Source organism: Meriones unguiculatus, chromosome 17 (genome assembly GCF_030254825.1).
Source record: "Meriones unguiculatus strain TT.TT164.6M chromosome 17, Bangor_MerUng_6.1, whole genome shotgun sequence".
Classification (NCBI taxonomy): Eukaryota; Metazoa; Chordata; class Mammalia; order Rodentia; family Muridae; genus Meriones; species Meriones unguiculatus.
The window spans coordinates 41,949,257-41,968,687 of NC_083364.1; the positions used below are offsets into that span (position 1 = coordinate 41,949,257).

The 19,431-nt window shown below is 44.9% G+C and overlaps 1 protein-coding gene across 4 annotated transcripts in view; it reads left to right on the top strand.

Moving 5' to 3' along the window:
• The window catches only part of Igsf11 (immunoglobulin superfamily member 11), a 125,626-nt gene that overhangs the window by 45,069 nt on the left and 61,126 nt on the right, over nucleotides 1-19,431 (top strand). The window contains exon 1 of one of the 4 annotated variants that reach the window (XM_060370397.1): nucleotides 14,928-14,947. The exons of the other annotated variants lie outside the window; for them this stretch is intronic. The gene's annotated coding sequence lies outside the window, so the exon portion shown is untranslated. Of the gene's footprint in view, nucleotides 1-14,927; nucleotides 14,948-19,431 lie in introns of those variants that run through there. 4 annotated transcript variants of the gene reach the window in all.

Here is a 19,431-nt window from a genome sequence, read left to right on the forward strand (position 1 = left end):
TTCTTTACCCTTTGAACACCCTTCAACAGTGAGGTTTAAAATTTGCACCTTATCTACTGAGGTTAATTCCCCAAACCCACTGCTGTAGTTTGATTGAGTGTCCCCTAAATATTCATGTGTTTAAAACGGTATTGGGAGACAATAGAAGCTTAAAGGGGTGGGGTTTAGTGATAGGTCCCTGGGTCCCTTAGAGTTGTACCGTTGAAGGGAATTGAGGGACTTGATCTCTTCCTCTCCCTCTTTTAATTCCTGTTCACGAGGTAAGCAGATTTGTTCTGTGTGTTCCCTACCGTTGCCATCCAGCATCAGCAGGCCCATCCAGGCTTGGAATGGGACCACCCAAGCTGAGCCAAAATCAATAATAGGCTTAATCATAGATCTTTCCTTGCATTCTCCTTGTTGTCTTTTTTTTTTTTTTCCTTTTTTGTGCTGGGTATTTGGAACATACATATTTTTTAAAAGTTGGGGGAAATTTATTATTTTTTTTCCAGTTCTTTGTGTCCTTGGCACCACCTCTAAGAAACCATTGCTTTACTCCACCAAAAAAACTTTTCATGTTGGTCTTCTTTCCTTTAACCTTTTCTTCTCAGTCCCAACTACATGAAATCACTGTGAGCACACTTGTGCAGGGCCAGGGTGGTGCGCAGGTCAGGTGAGCCATCGCTGCACTCGTGGTTGGAATCGAGGGCCAGGGCGATGGTGCCTGTATGCCCTGCCAGGCTTGGTGAGGTATTTGCAAGAATCTATTAATAAAGACATAGCAGACATTTGTAGACTTTGTACATTCTCGCTAATGGTCAAAGAACACCATGCCAATGAACTTGCGCTTGGAGTCTCAGACTGTGGCTTAATCTTGAATGTAGCAGAGAATGTGTGGAAGAAGATGCGGGTGAAGACTTAGGGTGTGCAGCTCGGTAGCCGAGCGATCGCTAACGTCCAGCCTGTGTGGCAGAAAAGTCTCAAATGGCGATCAGTAATCTTCATTTCACATTTCAGAATATTAGAGGTTTGGAGCACAGTTTTCTGCCGTCCCTCTTAGTGCCAGTTTAAGGAATTGCTAATTGTCCATTCTTGCTGGAAAGTACTGATTTCCATCTGAATACAACAGTCTTTTTTACCAAAACTTTCCTATGGCTGATTCGAGCAAAGACAGAAGCCTTCTGTTTGTGGACTGAATGTTCAGCCAGCCGTGACGTAGCCACCATTATCAATGAAGCTTATTCATCACTTTCTGCACTAATGCATTGTGGCGGCCTCACAGAGGATCTGGGAGACTCAGAATGTGGTGCTTTGCACCCCCCCCCATACGCCCTTGGTATTAAGTGATTTCATTCTATATCTCTTCTAGACCTTGTGGATAATTAGATCTTTTGTTTTCTCTCGATCCCCAATAGTGTTTTGCAGATACTGGGCATGGATTGAGAATTTGCTCATTTTCTAAATTAAAGAAGAGAGAGAGAGGGGGCAGTTAATGCTATTGGGAGATAATTTTGCTCTGCTCTTTTATATGTGAACATTTATGCCACAGTAGCATTCTGTAAAGGTGTAGGCAATATTATGTTTCTATAAAATAAAATGAAGTGGTCGTTGATGATCTTAGATTAAGAGCTTATAAGCTTTTAAGCAAATTATTTTCAATATTTAATTTTGCACATTAACTCATAGGTTAATTGCTGAATTTTACCTTCATAGAGACACAAAAGGGGCCTATTCTAGTTCTTGGCTAGAACACTGTAGATATTACCAAACTAGGCCTCTGTAAAAACCATGTCTTGAAATATGGCAGACACTTTGTCTGAGCACTCTGTGACAGCCAGCCTGCTATAACATAGATACTGTGCCTGGCCACACAACAGCATCAGGACAGTGGCAGTCCCTGTGTGTTGACTGTGGGTGAGGGTGTAGCTGTGTCAGTGATGGTACAGTACCGAAAGAACAATAATAGATTTTTCCCCCATCTAGCTGTTTCATTAAAAACAATATCATTCCCATGAAGAATGGGAATTTGCCTTCCCTACATTCCCTTTCCCCAGCTCCTCTCAAGCACCTGTTTCAGGGACCTTCTCGGCCACGGTCCTCCATTCCTAGAAGACACTACTCTAGGGATCTCTGCCACGTTTGCAGTAGGCTTGGGGTAGGGTGATGTTCCAGAGTCGTTGGTTTCATTTGTTGGAATTAGGTTGTCTGTGGGGGTGTTTCAGAAAACACTCATCTCCTCCCAGGGGAACCCTTTTCTGCCCACTCCCCACCCCCACCTGTGGAGATTATCCGAGTCCGTAGAATATTCTTGGGTTGAAAATGAGTCTTGATTGGTTACAGACTCCAGCAGCCATCTCAGGTCCGGTTAGGTCCACAGCTGACTTATAATGGATGTAATGGATGGAAGAGAGCAGCAGTAAAGAGTGTTTTGAGGTCTCCGAACCTTCCATGTGTTTCAATAGCATTCTGTGCCCAGGATGTGCAAAATAAACACGTCAGCTGTAAGCCCTTCACCCTTCTATTTCCGTTCACCGAGACGGCTTTAGAATTTGTACTTTACCTCTTCACACTTCACCGTTCTTACAGCAATTCTCATATTTACTAAACGCTGACATTTTCATTTTCATTTAGAATTCCCATTCCACCTTCAGTCATATCTTTTATTGTCTCAGGAACATGCTTATCATCCTCTGATATCCTGATCTCCCCTGAGTGTGCGTGGTCAGGCCACACACTGAATTTAGGGAGCAGCTCTTCATTCGCAGATCCTGCCCCATGTTGTTAAGGAGGCAGGGGTGTGTATAACAAATGAGAAGGTTCCCCTAGTGGTTCTCTTTGGGCTACTTTGCTAACAGAACACAGGATTCTTCACACCTTGGTTATTCTGGTATGGCTATGATTGACCCCTTGTTTTCCTTTTCCCCCCAGGCCTGCCACACTGCTGCCACAGCCACTCCAATAAAAACACAAACACCTTCTCCTCCTGCTCGTAAAACTCACGAGTGTTTTCCTGTTTTGGGAGAGCCCAGAGCCTACACTGCTGAGTCCCAGCAGGATCTTTGGGACTTAGCCTTTTGCCATCCCACTGCTCATCACTGTGCCTCCAAGGATGCTCTGTAAATTTAACCTGCACTTGGCAGACCCCAGCTCTTCACCTGCTGTCATCTGAGCTGTCCTGGAAAGGCCCTGCTCCTTCTCTGTCTGCCCCTAGAAGTTTATATCTCCCTTGGAGCCTGCCTCTCTCAGTCCCTCAGGCAGTTTCTCTCCTTGTGTGCTGATGTTGTGGGGGAACCTCGGCAAACACACTTCTGTGACATGGCTTAGTGCATTGCTACTCAGTCCCTGCAGGCTGAAGATTTTGTACAATGCAATACAAGTATATAATAGCAAAGGGAAATAGAAAATAGACACAATAGAAATATCATTCAGTTTATTAGCTTCTAAGGACCCCTGACTCGCCAATATGATATAGTGCCATAAAAGGGTTTTGTTTTTGTTTTATTTAATGTATATGAGTGCTCTATCTGCATGTATGCCTGAATCCCGGAAGAGGGCATTAGATTCCAGTATAGGTGGTTGTGAGCCACCATGTGGTTGCTGGGAATTGAACTCAGGACCTCTGGAAGAGCAGACAGTGCTCTCTCCAGCCCCGCCATAAAACTTTTTTACATGCTTAATGTCGATATTTCTACTGAGCCACCTGTTTGTAGGATAGTAACAATTTACAGGCCCGGCCCTGGCCCAGCGGTGCTGGTTAAGGCTGAGCAAGCCGTGTACCTGTTATTTAGTATTATTCACCAGTCAGGGGTTGTGTCTTGATCATCTTGGGTGTTAACCTGACCTCCCATCTTTTGTTTATTCCCCTCAAAAAACCTGGGTCTTCAAATGGTGCCCTGCACAGTGAAGCAGTAGATGGTGGTTGGCTGAGTTGGGTGCGGCATGGCAGTGCCAGGAGGCTGCACACTGGCTGTATCGTGTCTCGGGTAGAACTTTATTTTAGTTTGAATGACTGTTGCTTCAAACTTCCTGATGCTAAGGAAAGGGCTTCGAAACTCAGTCTGCAGTCTTCAGTTTTGCTTGAAAAGGCTTAAAGTTTTAGTGTCCTCTAGCAATTGGTGTAGGCAGGAGACCTTGCTAGATTCTTAGCACAGTGATGAAGCACTTGTTTGCTATAAAAGAGTCAGAACTAGAGCCCTTTCGAAGCAGCCTTGTAGCAGGTAGTTGCTTAAGAAAAATGCTTCCTGACAATCACAAATGAAATGGTTTTTATTTCAGGTTTCACTGATATAGGCAGCTGCTGTGTATTTTCCTCTTTTTTTAACCCCGGGGGCAGCCAGATCCCCCCTTGTCCAAATGTTGTTAGGTTCTCCATTAAAATGGTTTCATTTATTTCTGTGTGTGTATATGCATTTGTCTGTATGTGCACCGAGTGTGTGCTGTGTATGCTGAGGCCATAAAAGGGCATCAGATCTCCTGGGACTGGAGTTAGGGCCGTTGTGGGCCATGTGATGTGCATGAACCTGGGCCCCCGTGCAAGAGCAGAAGATGCTCATAACCCCTGGACCATCTCTCCAGCCCTGGGATCTGAATTTTTTTGAATGCTAGATTCCCAGATTCAGGAGCCTATAATTTGTGGTCTTTCCTGTGACTTAGGAACAGCGTTTGGCCATGGATGGGAAGCGCTGGGAAACCAAGTACAGTCCAGGGTTTGCCTCTAACTGACTAGCCTCCCTCACAACCCTCATTTTAAAATCCAAACTAAATTGATTCTGTTGTTGTAAACTTCTCCCTTGTTCCCGGGATCCTCCGGGCCACTTGCCTTACCTTTCTTTAGTCTGTAGACTGCAGCCTGGGTTATGAAGCCCTTTCCTTAGCATCAGGAAGTTTGAAGCTAGTGATCTTCGTACACTACTACTTACAAAGTATGCTAGCATTCAGTATACCATATTGATCTTTGGATTTTGCTCCCTCTCCCACTATGTTGTAGCTTCCTCATCTTCATCTCCTCTGTTTTTTCACACTGTGTCTCAATTCCTGGGTCATTAATGTTAGCTGGTTTGTTAAACTGAATTGTCCTAGGCTTTTGCTTCAAAGTTTGGGTTAGCAGTATGCCTCCATCAGGTGAGAAACTGACATGGGTTGTGTATTTGATTCCCCGATTAATACGTTACTGAGCTGTTTAAGCTTGTAACAACAGTTCTAAAGCCTGGTTAGAGTGATGTCAATAGTCATATGACCATGCAACACAGAAGGGCATTGTGCTGTCCAATCATTGTTCTTAGAAAGGTCTCATTAACTATCAGCCTGATAGAGAATAGGAGTTGGTATTTCTCTGTCTGTGCCTCCTTGGCCTTTGGCAGCAGAGAAAAAGATGTGAATTCTGCCCACAGACTATCCGCCCTGCAAGGCTGACTGCCAGGAGTCACATGCCTGCTGAGTTGCTGCTGCATTCTTTTTCCTCCTTTGTGTTCCTTGAAGCTACTGTTGTTGGCCCTTCTGCCTGGTGTCGCTGAGTTATAGCCCTTTGAGTTCTTTGAGTGATGAACTCCAAGCACTGGTTAGCAACTGAAGCGGTCTTTATGGGGTTTGAATTACCTCCACTAAGGAAGCCAGGCATGCTCTTCTTGATGGCTCTGGGTACCAGGCAGATATAGGACTGGCACGTATTGCACTTGTTGTAGCCTTGTTTCTGAACTTGTGGCTCACGCCAGCTCACAGTCCTCAATACTCATCATTTGCTCCATTGTGTTCCAAAGGGGGGGGAGCAGGAAGCGGGAGGGAAGGAAGATGAAAGGAACAGTGTTTGCGTCTGCGGCCTTCCCCACAAGTCCTGAGGGAAGGTATCTTCTTCCTCAGGAATGAGCACATGAAATAATTCTCACACTTAGCTGACCTTACTTTTTTATTATTTTGTTTTTTAGGCCTACATTCCATCTTGTATTTCATCTATGCTGTCTTTCCCTGACCCTCTTTATAATATCTCGTATACCCAAATGTCCAAGCATCGTTAGGAGGTTCAGTTGCTTGAAGGGATGATGATGAGGGATTGAAAACGAGCTTCTTCACATTTTCTGGCTCATGCATCAGTGAGATGGTTTGTGGGAGTTAATGTGCGGCCGTCTGATGGAATGAAACTAATTAATGCTTAACTTATTTACCTGCTAACCTTAGCTCAGCCTTTATACTGTGTACTAGCAAGAGCTGCGGTCTCAGGTGGCCCCATTACCCACAGTTACCTATTTTGCTGATGAATGTGGAGAAAAGTGAAAACTAAGGGTAGGGAAAGACTCAAAATACTTCTCTTTCCTTATTCTTTGTGTTGCCTTTTCATTAGGCCTGTTTAATTACTCCTCTCTTTCGTTAGTGGGAAGTACATACGTAAGACTTATGTTTGAACACTAACCCATTTACTTTATAGCTATATACCACCCCAAAAGAGTTTACTGCCCTACCCCATGCTGTGGTTTCCTTCTCTCTAGGCTGCAGCCACAATTTAACGTAGTGGTTACTGTAGATACTAAAGAGAATCTCTCCTGCCAGTTTGGAGAGGCCTAGGAAAAGGCCCTCTTTCATTTTCCTGTTGGGCATTCAAAATATTACGGTCTACAAATATCTCAGCTGTACCTTTATAGAAAAAACAAGAGAAAAATGTTACAAATTATGTCAAGTGGAAGCCGAGGCAGTTCATGATCACAGTTTAGCTTGGTCCAGTGGTATTTATTGCGTGTGTGGACAGAGATGGCGACTTCGCTGCCCAGTTAGCGATCCGATGACTACCACAGATTAGCCAGTACATGTTTCTATGGGAGGGCTGGGGGCCGAGAAGCCACGGCTGCTTTGCACTGCCACGACCATGGGAGAATTCTTGCTATGGTAGAAGAGCTAAGTGAGCAGAGGGCAAGGGTCAGGGAAGAGTTCTGGAAGGGCCCCTTCTGAGCCCTGGCGTGTTAACGAAGGAGCACATGCTAGCACAGGGAAGCACTGGAGGGAGATAAACGAGCACAGGGTTGTCAAGAAACACTGCCCCGAGTGCACCGGCTTTTAAGAAGGGAGTGAGGCGGGAAGAGGTGGAGGATGAAGCTGTTAATGACAGTCGGGCACTAGAGCATGGGAGGCGTCTTTGTCCTGCTAAAAAACTTGGTTTATGTCCTCTGGAGAATGGAGGCTATTCAGCACAAGCCCTGTACTGGGTCGTGACAGGATCTGATTTGCATTTTATAAGAATTGCTCTGGTGTGGGGCACAGTGTATTAGAGGGAGGCCCTTTTGGGGAAAGGCATGTCAAGCTTGTGCAGAGGTGAGGAAGGGTGATGAGGGCCTGGCATAAGATACTAAATGGCTGGAGGGATGAGGAGACTGCTTGGGTGTCACTTAGGTTATCTCCATGACAGTGTCCTTGTAAGGGGCCAGAGCGGCAAGGATGAGTCTCTTTGATTCTTGTTTGGGGTGTTGCTAATTGGAATGGTAAAAGGAAGACGGGATTTGGGGAAGATGAACTCAGTGAGAAGCAAGTCAAGGGGACCGTGAGAGTTCATCTCACTTGTCAGTTTGACAAGATCTAGAACCACCTGAGAGACGACCCTCCGGCTATGCTGATGGCGGAATTATATTCATTATATCCATTGAGATGGGGAGAGTGCCCCACTGTGGGTGTTGCTATACCCTGCGTGGGATCCTGGGCTGAACAGAGAAAAGTAACTGAGCCACAGAAGGTCTTGATTACTTTTCCCGGCTCCTGCTGCCTTGACTTCCTTGGCATGAGGTACTGTACCTTGAACTGTAGGCCGGAATAAACCCTTCATCCCTGAAGCTTCTTCTGCCAGAGTGGTTTATCACTGCAGCAGGGGAAAGCAGAAAACCACAATAGGGGGTGGATACTAGCAGGCAAGTTTGACACGTGGGCCAGAGGCGTAAAGGAGGTCAGGGCCAGAAATTCAGCCTTTGCTTTAATCTTCAGTGATAATAATGTTTAGAAACAAGTTAGAAGAACTTTTGTCCCTCTATGGTGACAGAGTGATAAATCTACGACATAACAGAAATGAAACTTTGCTGGAAATTGTCCAAATCCTCCCTCCCACCCGAGTCCCGTCTTTAGTGGCAACAGAACATCACTGCCTCTCTTTTCTCTGTAAATTGCCACTGTGCTGTTGTGCTTGACATACAGTTTTGAAATGAAGTAAGATGGAGCTTTGAAGGGCGCTCCATTTTAATGGGACCGTGTACATAGTGCTCCATTTTAATGCGATGGTTTACATAACTCGAAGCCGCATTTTTAACGTGGCTCAACCTCTTCCAATGACTCTGGGAGTACTTCCAAGCAGTTGTTACTATTAGTTTCATCACTAGCTTATAGACAAATGTTTATAGGAAATTATTAGGCAAGCGGGGAGGCCTTCTCCAGGTCGGGGCTACCATAAACACTCCAGATCTCGTGCCCTGAGCTTCTCACTAATGCTGTTCTGGAGGTTCTGAGGGACAGCCTTTGATCATTCAGTGCCCATGTGGCTCTAAAGCTTTCAGATTATCTTCCACATCTTCATGATTTCCCATATCATTTCTCTCCCCAACCCCTTATTTCAGAGGAGCTTAGCAAATCACGTTCTTGGTGTTCATATTCTATTGCCTTATAGTCTACATATGAATTTTAAAAAAATATGTCTTATCAGCATCAAGGTTTATAGCAGCTGTTTCCTTCCTAACATTTTCTATTTGAGTATAGATGGGGAAAACCAGCCCATCTGACCTGGCTCCATTGAAACGATTACTTTGTCTTCCATCCGTTCATTCTTTTCCTCTCTTGTCCTTCCCCTTTCTTTACTTGCTTCTTCTTCCCCTTGTTCTCCTTTTTTTTTTTTTTTTTAGTTTAAAAATATTTACGTGGGGTGGGGGTGTAGGTTCCTTGATGTGCACGTGGAAGTCAGAGGACAATGTATGAGGATTGGTTCTTGCTTTTAACCATGTTGATGCCAGGGTCCAGATTCAGGTTGTCAAATGTGGTAAGGAGTGTCTTCACCTGCTGAGACATCTCCCCAGCCTCTCTTTTATTTCTTGTGTCTACTAAGCTAAAAGAAGTATTTCAGGTGTAATCACTACTCCCCTTCCAGCCCAGTTACATCTGGTAGGTCTGTACACTTTTTCTTGTCGTGCAATCAGCCATCCTTTTCCACTATTCCATCTTAATTTTCAGCAGCTTTGATTGTTAAGAGAACAGATACTTTCTGCCTCTCCGCTAAATATGGAAGCTCACAGCCCAAATTAAGCTTAGCCACAAAGCAAATGAGTGAGCATAATGAAGTTATCCTTGAGTAGATGGCTTAGGGACTTGGGTTCGTGTCTGCTCTAACTAGGTGGTGCCACACTAAGCCTCAGTTAGTTGACTCGTAGAGTCTTGGGCTTAAATCCCAGCTGTGTGGATTTTGTTCTTTCCTGTGCGTCCACTTTCTGGGTTCTGTTTCTAGTGCAGTAATATCTACCAGAGGTGAGCTCCCTAAAAACACCTTTCTTCCCTTACACTTTTCTGTCTCATTTCTTAGTCTGTGTCCTCAAGACCCATCTGCATCTTTCTCTGATGTGCCATCCCTCTAGGTATTTGAATGCCACTTTCCTTACCAGTGTGAGCCTGTACCTTCCGTGCTTGGGAAGCAGCGTGACATCGTCTGTTCTGAAGCACGCTGCTTGAATTGACTCTCAGCCAGGCCACTTAATCACTTCGGAGAGTTACTTAACTCCTTGGGCCTTAATTTCCTTATTTGTAAAATGAAGATGGCAATAACACTCATCATATGGAGTGGTTGCGGTAAAGACGTTAATGCTTACAAAGCTTGCTGTGAGCACACAGCCTAAAGTACATGGGTGGGTCAGAGACCATGCCGCGTGTCCTTGTTTTCCTCTCAGCCACACGCCAGCAATACTTTCCCGGTTTCCTCGCAGTTATACTGTGGCCATGCATCTATCTGGGACTGCAAGTGGAGGTAAGGGGATGAGGGGTGTCATTCATGGGCAGAACCCTGCCCTGTTTACAGTGGTACACATGCTGAGCTGTAGATTGACAGGGTGACGATGGACTGGGTTCCTAAGGAGCTGTGTGGACACTGAGGTGATGGGCCACGTCAAATGGTTATACCTGGCAGTGCCAGGAGGAAGATGTATAAAGCACACATCTAGACTGATGACTGGGGCAGCCAGGAGGAGACAGAGAACTGGAAAGCACATGAAGAGGCCATGCCTTGCTTTTGGTATGAGAATTATGACATACTTAAGCTGGGTGCTGAGATGACATACAATTCTAAGACTTCACCACAGCAGAGGAGGAGGTAGGCAGGTCCTGGCTCCCCCACGAACAAAGATGACCCTTGAGGACCATCTGTGAGTAACAAAAGGCTGTCACTGTCCTGGAATCCCCCCCCCCAAAAAAAAAACATAATATAAATCAAGGAGTGCTTTCTGTTTTGGGGAAACAGATTTCCAAGTGCTGCTAAGCACATGACAAGAAATCTGACTTCTCCAAATGTTGTTAGTGTCATTTTTCTCATTTAAGTTTTTAATTATTCTCAGGTTGACACCCTATGACCCCAAATAAGGAAATACTGGGCTGAAGAGATGGCTCAGTGGTTAAGAGCACTGGCTGCCCTTCCAGAGGAGTTGGGTTCAATTCCCAGCACCCGCATGGCAACTCACAACTGTCTGCAACTCCAGTTCCAGGGGATCCGACAACTTTACCCAGACATACATGCAGGCGAAACACCAATGCATGGAAAATAAAAATAAATTATTTATTTTTAAAAATTTTTAAAAGAAATAACAAAGTGTCAGAAAAATACAAATCAAATATTAAGGCAATCGACTTAGAGGTCTAGGCTAGGCCAGCTTCATGTATAAATTCAGGTTAACATGTGAAACAAAAACCTATGTGAATCCACAGAATGATTGCATCATTGATCCCATTTCTTGCAAGTCACTTCTCCATGCTCCTGTTCTGGCTGTTTTTTAAGAAAATGCCATCATGGAAAGATTTCCCAGGTATTCTGGGAATGATTAGCACTGCAATTTCTCCATCAGAGGAGCAGATAAAATTCAGTGTCTGTTTCTTCCTGCAGGGAAGGGACGCAGGAAGCTCGCTTCTTAGAGAATGCCTCCGTGTGTGAGCTGATTATGATAGGTCATTTCTGATGCGGAACTTAAGAGTGTTGCCTTGGGCAGGATGGGGAAGAAGGGCAGAGCTGCCAGGGAATTTTCACCTCTCTCACCTGCCGAAGAGTCCAGCGGCACCTTAATAACCTTGCTGGAGATTACATTAGAAATGAAGCCAGAACATAGCTTTGGGGAAGAAGTGTTCTCAGTATCCACTAATATCACACCAGTGTGAGAAGTTACCTTCTCGCTCTAGTCTCCCTGGCAGCAGGAGTTGGGCTGTTCTCCCCACCTGCACCTTCTGCAGTGGCACAGGGCGTCCGGTCAAGCTGTAGAGCAGGCCAGCCCTGGTGAAGGGGGGTGCTGGGATGTGGTGTAATAATTTGGGGTCATGCCTTTGTTATATCTCATCTGAAAGAATAGACACAACAGTATTAAAATAGAAAAGATAATTTCAAGATTCAAGCCTGTTACCACTAGCACAAAAAGGGAAAGTGGAAAGAAACTTGTTGAGTCAGGGTTTATCTAAAACACCAAGGCTGTCCTTGAACTCTTGACCCTTCTTCAGCCTCACAAGTGCTGGAATTTTAGGTATGTACTACTATTGTGCCCAACTAGCAAACTTATTTTTAAAACTTATTTATTTATTACATTTTATTCACTTTGTATTCCAGCTGTAGCCCCCTTCTTCGTCCCCTTCCAATCCCACCCTCCCTCACTCTTCTCCTCCCATGCCCCTCCCCAAGTACACTGATGGGGGAGGTCCTTCTCCCCTTCCATCTGAACCTAGCCTATCAGGTCTCATCAGGACTGGCTGCATTGTCTTCCTCTGTGGTCTGGTAAGGCTGCCCCCCCCCCCCCAGGGGGAGGTTGTCAAATTGCCAGCCACTGAGTTCATGTCAGAGAAAGCCCCTTTACTCCTTACTAGGGAACCCACTGAGTGAGGTATCCCAGAAGCAGAAAGACACACATTGGCATATACTTACTTATAAGTGGATATTAGACATATAATATACGACAATCATACTAAACTCTATGCACCTAAAGAAGCTAAGCGAGAAGGAGGACCCTGGGTAAGATGCTCAATCTTCATTCAGAAAGGCAAACGGGATAGACATTGGAAGAGGGAGAAAACAGGCAACAGGACAGGAGCTTACCACAGAGGGCCTCTGAAAGACTCTCCCCAGCAGGGTACAGAAGCAGATGCTGAGACTCATAGCTAAACTTTGGGCAGAGTGCAGGGAATCTTATAAAAGAAGGGGGAGATAGAAAGACCAGAGGGGACCAGAGCTCCACAAGGAGAAAACGGAACTAAAAAATCTGGGCCCAGGGGTCTTTTCTGAGACTGATAGACTGATACCCAAACCAAGGACCATGCATGGAGATAACTAGAACCCCTGCACAGATGTTGCAAACTCATTTTTTATTTTATGCGTGCGGGTGTTTGCCTCCATGTTTGTCTGTGTACTGAGTGCATGAAGCACCAGAGGAGGCTAGATCTGGAGTTAGGGATCGTTGTGAGCCACCCTGTCCTCCTGGAAGAGCAACAAGTACTCATACCTGCTGAGCCATTTCTCCAGCCCCCAACAAGCTCATATCTAAGGAAAACAATGTATTTCTGAAGATTGAAGTGATGATTATTAAAATGATGAGTTGAATTTTGGCACTCTAGTTTTGTGTTGGTGCAAAGCCGGGATTGGTAGGTGTTTTAGATACATTTTTTTGTTGTTGTTGTTCTTCGATTCAAGCTCCTTTCCAAATTCTGTATCTTGTAGGACACATTGTTGAGATGGTAGGACAGGCTTATAGAGATAATATGCTTTGTAGTATAAACCCAAAACTTTCTCTGTTTTGTTAAACAGGGCTATTTTCATTTGTAACATAACCTACATAAATGAGTAAATTCACTTTTAAGGAGAGATACATTGAAGGAAGTAGAAAAGCAGAATAACATTTAAAGTTATATTTGGTGTTGTGAACAAATGATTTAATTTTGATTTTTCCTTTCAAGGCAGAGTTCTTCAGTAGAGGCGATGGGGGAGAATTTCTTTTCTGTGGAACTTAATCTGTAGCCATCTGCTGCTGGATCTCATTATGTTCTTCACGTAATTAGAGTAATTAGGATGAGGCTTGTGCCATAGATGGGTCTTGGAAAGGGGGTTGAGCTATTTCAAGACCCCCGAGATTAATGGCCTAATCCTTTAGGTAAACTGATGGAAACTGAGAAAAGCATTTAAGCCAAGAAAAGAAGGGTAATTGTGTTTGTTATGTAATGCTATTTTTTTTTTTTATCATGATGGTAACTGTGTGTCTCGAAAAATGCATTTCAGTGAGGTTAACTCCGAAGGACACAAGAGAAAAAAGGCTGGAGAGGAAAAGGGAAGAGGGTCAAAGTGGTGGGGTAGTGTTCATGTGGAGACTGGGTTTCAGATTGGACACCACCCAGATTAGACAAAAAGAGCAGAAGAGAATGGCAAAATTAGAGGCGTGCAGAATTTTCTGGGGAAGGCAGGTGTGTGATTTTCACAGTGAAGAAGGGCAGGATCTGGTTCTGAAAATCACCCATGTACACAAGCACTGTGGGGTCGCAGGGCTAGATTACAAAACCGCTCCAAGGTCTTCCATCCCACATCCGGGGAGGGGCTTCCTGTGAGGACTGACAGCTCTCCCTTCCTCTCCACTCACTTTTCTTCCCCGTGGTGGCCAGTATGTGAGTGGTAATCCTCTTTGTAAATACTGACCCACTTCTGCTGTTTGTCCAGCTGACCTTTCTCATGTCGTTGTACCCTCCAAGTCAGCCTACCTGTGGCCACCAAATGCACTTGGGAGAAATTCTATCCTTGTGTCTTCAATTCGTGTGCTTCAATTCTCTGTTGAAGGATCATTTTGTTCCCAGTGCCAGACTCTTACTTGACATTGAGATGACCCGGAAGGAGACGGACACACTTTATCTCCTATGGAGAATGAGATCTATTTCCAGCTGGTCTAGCGACCCCCATCTTTCAAACGCAGCACGTCCAGTCTTGCTCTTCTCCATAAGCCGATGATCTTGCCTACCTCGTTGGCCCTGGATTCTCAGCATTCTGCCTCTGTCACAGCTCAGCTCAGCATCGCGGTTGCAGTCGTTACAGTCGAGCCTGTCACTCTCTCACAGTTTTATTCGACGGGCCTTCAGGGCGCGGCGGAGTTGTTGGCGGTAGAATCAGTGGCGCTGATTGAAGCACAGGTCTGTAGGAACAGGAGCCTCGGAGGCCAAGGTGGCCAGTCTTGCTTTGAATGTCAAGTTGCCGTGGCACCAGCGTTTTGGGACCCGAGACAAGTCAGCTTAATGAAATGAGCAGGGTCTTTTATTTCATCCCTCTGTTTAATCTTCTGTCAAAGCTGCGGTGTCACCAATTCCAAGGCACCAAATTCCTGACTCACACTCTTGACAGAGAAAGCCATTTTTCCCCCCTCGTTTTTCGGGAAATTATCCTGAATGCGTTGAATGCCTTTCGCTGCTGGGTGGGTGCCCAGGCCTTATACACAGAACACTTAATTCTGAGCTGGCCATGCCCCACTCTGTTCAGATCAGCACTCATTTATATGTGCCAGGCCACTGCTGGGTTTGGCAGTGTTGATTGGGAGGGAGAGGCCTGGCCCCTCTCTCTGCATATGACAAAGCTCTGCTCCCTGCTGGGAGGGGCAAGTGGCTGGGCGAGAGAGGGCTCAGTGCGAGAGGAGTAGAGAGAACATCACCCTGGAATGAGAGACTGGGAGCGAGCAACCACAACAGAAGTAAAAAAGATGCGCTAAAAATAGAGGGAACTGAAATCCGTATTGCCAGTGGAAAGAGCCAGGTGGAGTGCCTTCCGGATGCCTTCTTAAACTTCTTTCCTTCTTTCTTTTATTTACAGATAACATTGTTTATATACCCAATTACTTCTTTAGATGTACCACCTTCAAAGGAAAATGTGGGGGGGGGGGGGCTCTAAAGACAACTGTGCAGTTTCTCTCTTTCCTTCTACCTTTACTTGAGTTCTGGGAATCAGGCTTATACAGTGTCTTAGGATTTCTATTGCTGTGATGAAACACCATGGCCAAACACAATTAGAAGAAGAAAGGTTTCTCTTTCATCTCACGGCCTACAGTCACTCAGTCATCCAGAGAGGCAGAGGCCAGTCGTAGAGCAACACTGCTTCCTGGCCTGCTCCTCATGGCTTGCAGAGCCTGCTCTCTTATAACACCCAGGGCCACCAGCCCAGGGTGACACTGGCCACAGCGAGCTGGGTCTTCCTACATCAATCATCAATCAAGAAAATGCATCACCAGCTTGTCCATAGGCCAATCTGATAGGACTGTTTCCTCAAGTAAGGTTCCTTCTTTCAAAATGACTATTGTGTCCAATTGACATAAAACCAGCCAACACGCACAGCAAGAGCCATCTTGCTGGCTTCGGATGTATTTTGTCTTCCTTTTTAAATATCTATTTGTTATTATCTCGTGTGTATAGGTAATTACCTGCCTGTATGTCTTTACACCCTGTGTGTTCAACACCCATGGGGAGGTCAGAAAAGGGCCTCCCCACTCTTTGGAACTTGAGTGACAGATGGTTGTTGGATTTCAGGTGTGTGCTGGGAACCAAACCCCGGCTCTCTGGAAGAGCAGCAAGTGTCCTTAAACTGCTGTAGCATCTCTCCTCCCTGCAGGCATATACCTTAATGTTGTGCATCCTCAAACTTGTGAGGTTCCCTAAAGGTCATGGCCTCCAACCCTGGAGCATTTGTTGTGTGGACTGCATTGTATGAATTTGCTTTAACAGGTGTCATCTTTACTAAAAGTGCCTGTATTTTTCTTCCACAGCAGCTATCAAACACCTCATATTTCTTATGCCAGTGAAGCTCTGGGTTACTTATCTGGAAGTGTTTCCATTTCTACTTGTCTCCCAGGCATGAAGCTGGGGTTGTTGTGATGTCAGTCATAACTAAGTATACTGCTTAACAACTAGCTATTGAACAGTGTTTTCTAATGTATGGAATAGTGATTCAGTTTTTTTCTCTCATAAAACACATTTTATCAAGGCAGGAAAACAGTAAACCTATGTATGCACAGTGCTCTAATAAGCATCTGAGCAGGTGAGAAAGCACATTGGGAAACCGAAAAGGTGATGAGAGAGGGTGTCCGGAAATGCAGTTGGACATTTTCAATTTGTATAATTTAAGCTTTTTATTCTAACAGATACATAATTTGAAGAGACTGTCTTTCCACGTGCTTTTAGGTCATGGGAGTGTGAGGAACTCTAGTTCAGACCCTAGTACTTAGTTGCCACCAAAATCGTTGGCTATTTATTCCTGGCTATATGGGATGCACAGAAATAAACTCCAAACAGCAAGCCTATCCCCAGCTTTGTTGAAAACATGCTCCATAGCAGAATACCAGGGTTCTTCTTTTCTGTTCAATGGTCTTGGGAGTCTCCTGGTGTTTATCTTTGTATACATTCTGAGATTTAGGTGATTTTGATTAAACATCTTGAATAGATCTAAATATGATCCTGGAAATATTTTTAGCTTAAACACAACTGTTCTTTGACAGTGCCAAGTTTGCTAATTTTAAGAGTAAGAAACTAGGGGCTGATTTAATGTTTTCTTTTATCACCAGAGTTAATGACTGTAAATTGACCTGTTGAAATCTTCACTCCTAGATGTCCCCTAGTTCTCGTCCTGTTTCCAGCCTGCTTGGTTAAGGTGGGAACAGTTGGGCGACCTCACCAGTGCTCTTCCCTGCCATGATCTATCATCATACTTATTCTTATTTGGATTGCATATTGTAAGAGTTGATTTCTTGACTCTGAACTCTTATGTGTCATTCCAGGTATGAAAGGAATGGATCCAAGGCATCTATGTAATGAGAATTTTTGGTTTCTTTAAAAATGGAAGTGGTAGGGGAATGTTTTTGTTCCATGTGTGGGATATGGCGCTTCTTCAGATTTCCCTCAGCAGGTGACTGTGATTTGCCTCACGCTCTAGCAGGGACATGTTTTTGCCATCTGCAGACAGTTTCTGCAGATGTTTGGAATCCTGGGAGCTTTCCAGAGGATACAAAAATGCTAGCGCCTGGGAAGGAGCTGTGTTGGCTGCTCCTGCTGGTTCCAGTTTGTTTAGGTTTGTCAGTGGTCTTTGACAAAGAAACAAGAATTGAATATCCTGACTTTGAAGGTCAAACTTGCCCCAAGGAACTCAACATCCCCAATCAGCAGGAAGTAATCTAGTGATAAGGGCACTCTCTTTCCCCTCTTTTTCTTTCTTTCCTACCTAGTATTGGGTGGTTGGAAAGGTGAAATAAGGGTGGAGAAGGGTGGAAGAGAGCAAGGAACCTACAAAGTCTAGATCAGTTTTTCTTTTCCTCAGAGAAGTAGAACTTGGAGTGCTAATATAGAGATCTGTGCTCCACACAGGATGGCTGGAGAACAGTGGAGGTAGCGGGTAAAGCTGGAGAGACCAGTCCCAGCTTTGCCAATTCTTGTAGCAGGGTAACCTGGGAGATAATTGAGATGTCTATGTGGTTAGAAGGGCATGTTTGTGGCCTGGAGGGAGCCCAGATTTACAGAAGGCTTGCTGCAGGGAGGTACAAGGTGACAGCAGGATCTAGGTGGACTTGCAGGTAAAAGAACTGCATCCCCCAACCCCCAGGATAAAGGCCAAGGGTTCCCTACTCCCCTTCTTTATCCCCAAATGTAGAGTTTGAAAGCAAGCCTAGAGCAAGGAAGAAACACCGAAATGACCTTGGTTGGTTGGTAAACATTCAAGAGAGCGGGAGCCTCAAAACAGATAGGAAGTTCAGGTTTCCAAAAGCAGGTGTCTCGCATAGCAAGCCTGTGCCTTGCTGACGCAGGCCTTCGGAGGCCCGCCTTGGCACCACTGCTCCTTTATCTGCGTCTTTCCCCAGGTGTTTTTTCAGGACACACCTGAGTGTAGATTGTTGATCTGCCTCCACCCACCCTTTCTCCTACTGGAAGCTCTCCTTCGGGGCGGGTAGATTCTTTATCATCCTCATGTCCCCAGATGACTGCTGCTATAGCTCAGGTCTGGAATGTCCCCCAAAGACCTGTGTGCTTAAGACTTGGTCTCCAGTGTGGCACTTTTGGTAGGCAGGAGAACCATTAAAAGAGAGACTTTAGTATGAGGTCTTCCTGGTCTTTTGTTGTGAAGAGTAAGACACACATCCCTTCCTCTAGCTCCTTCCCTCCCTCTATCCCTCTCTTCCTCTAGTTCTTCCCTTCCTGACTCCCTCCCTCCCTTCCCTTCTCCCTTCCCCTCCTTCTGCCCTCTGATGAGGCATGTAGTTTTGCACACACTTCCACCATGGGCCCGGTGCAACTGGCTCCAACCTCCAAAAGCTTAAGTCAAAACTTTTTTCATTTCAAAGTTGATTACCTTGGGCTTTTGTTAACAGCAATGGGATGGATTTTTTCTTTGTTTCATCCTTTATGTAACTGCATCTCCATGACTCCTGCAGCGAAAGAAGCAGGCAGTGGGAGGATGCACTGTGCACGACTCCAAACAAATAAAACGAAGCTGATTCGCCCTATTTTTAGAAAACTCGATGGTGTTAATTTTTCAAGTGTCACTTAAAAATAGGTAGCAGAACAAGTGCCCCGTTTAATGCGGTGGTCTGCATTGGTGAAGACAGACTTTTGGGATCTGAGCATCACAGATTTTGGCATCCATAGTCAGTACTGACTCCATGATTGAAGGGATGAAGGACTTATTTCTGAGTGTCTTTTTTTTATGGTAAAAATCTTCTAATATTAGGGCAGCTTTCAACATACCTTCAGATGAATTCGCTTGGTTACAGATTTTCACTCTTTCCAACGTTTCTGTGCTTGAAGAAGGACTAACTCTCCGCCTGGTTGCGCACTTACTGTTTAGTCAGTGGTAGGTTTGTTTCTATGGAAGGGTCCTTCTCCACAGACTTGAGAGATTGGGTCTTCTGTCCTGGGATTACTTCTCTGACTTGCCTCATTCCCTGGGGTCCTGAACCAGGCAGCAGAGGAGGAGAAGGGAGGGAAAAAGGAAGGACTAGCAACTTGAGAGGTTTCAAGAACACAGGAATCTCATTCTCTCTTTCTTTACCAGCTCTCCCACTCATTCACTGTTCCCCTCACCCTCCTCAGGCCTTGAGAACAACACAAAACCCATTTTGTAGAAGTAGGTCATGAGGCCCTCTTAAGAAATGCCTGTGAAAATAACCTGTGAAAACTATACCTTTTTTTTTGCATGTAAAAGTATATAATACATCAAATATATTTAAAATTTTTTTAATTGCTTCTTACAAATAATTTGCA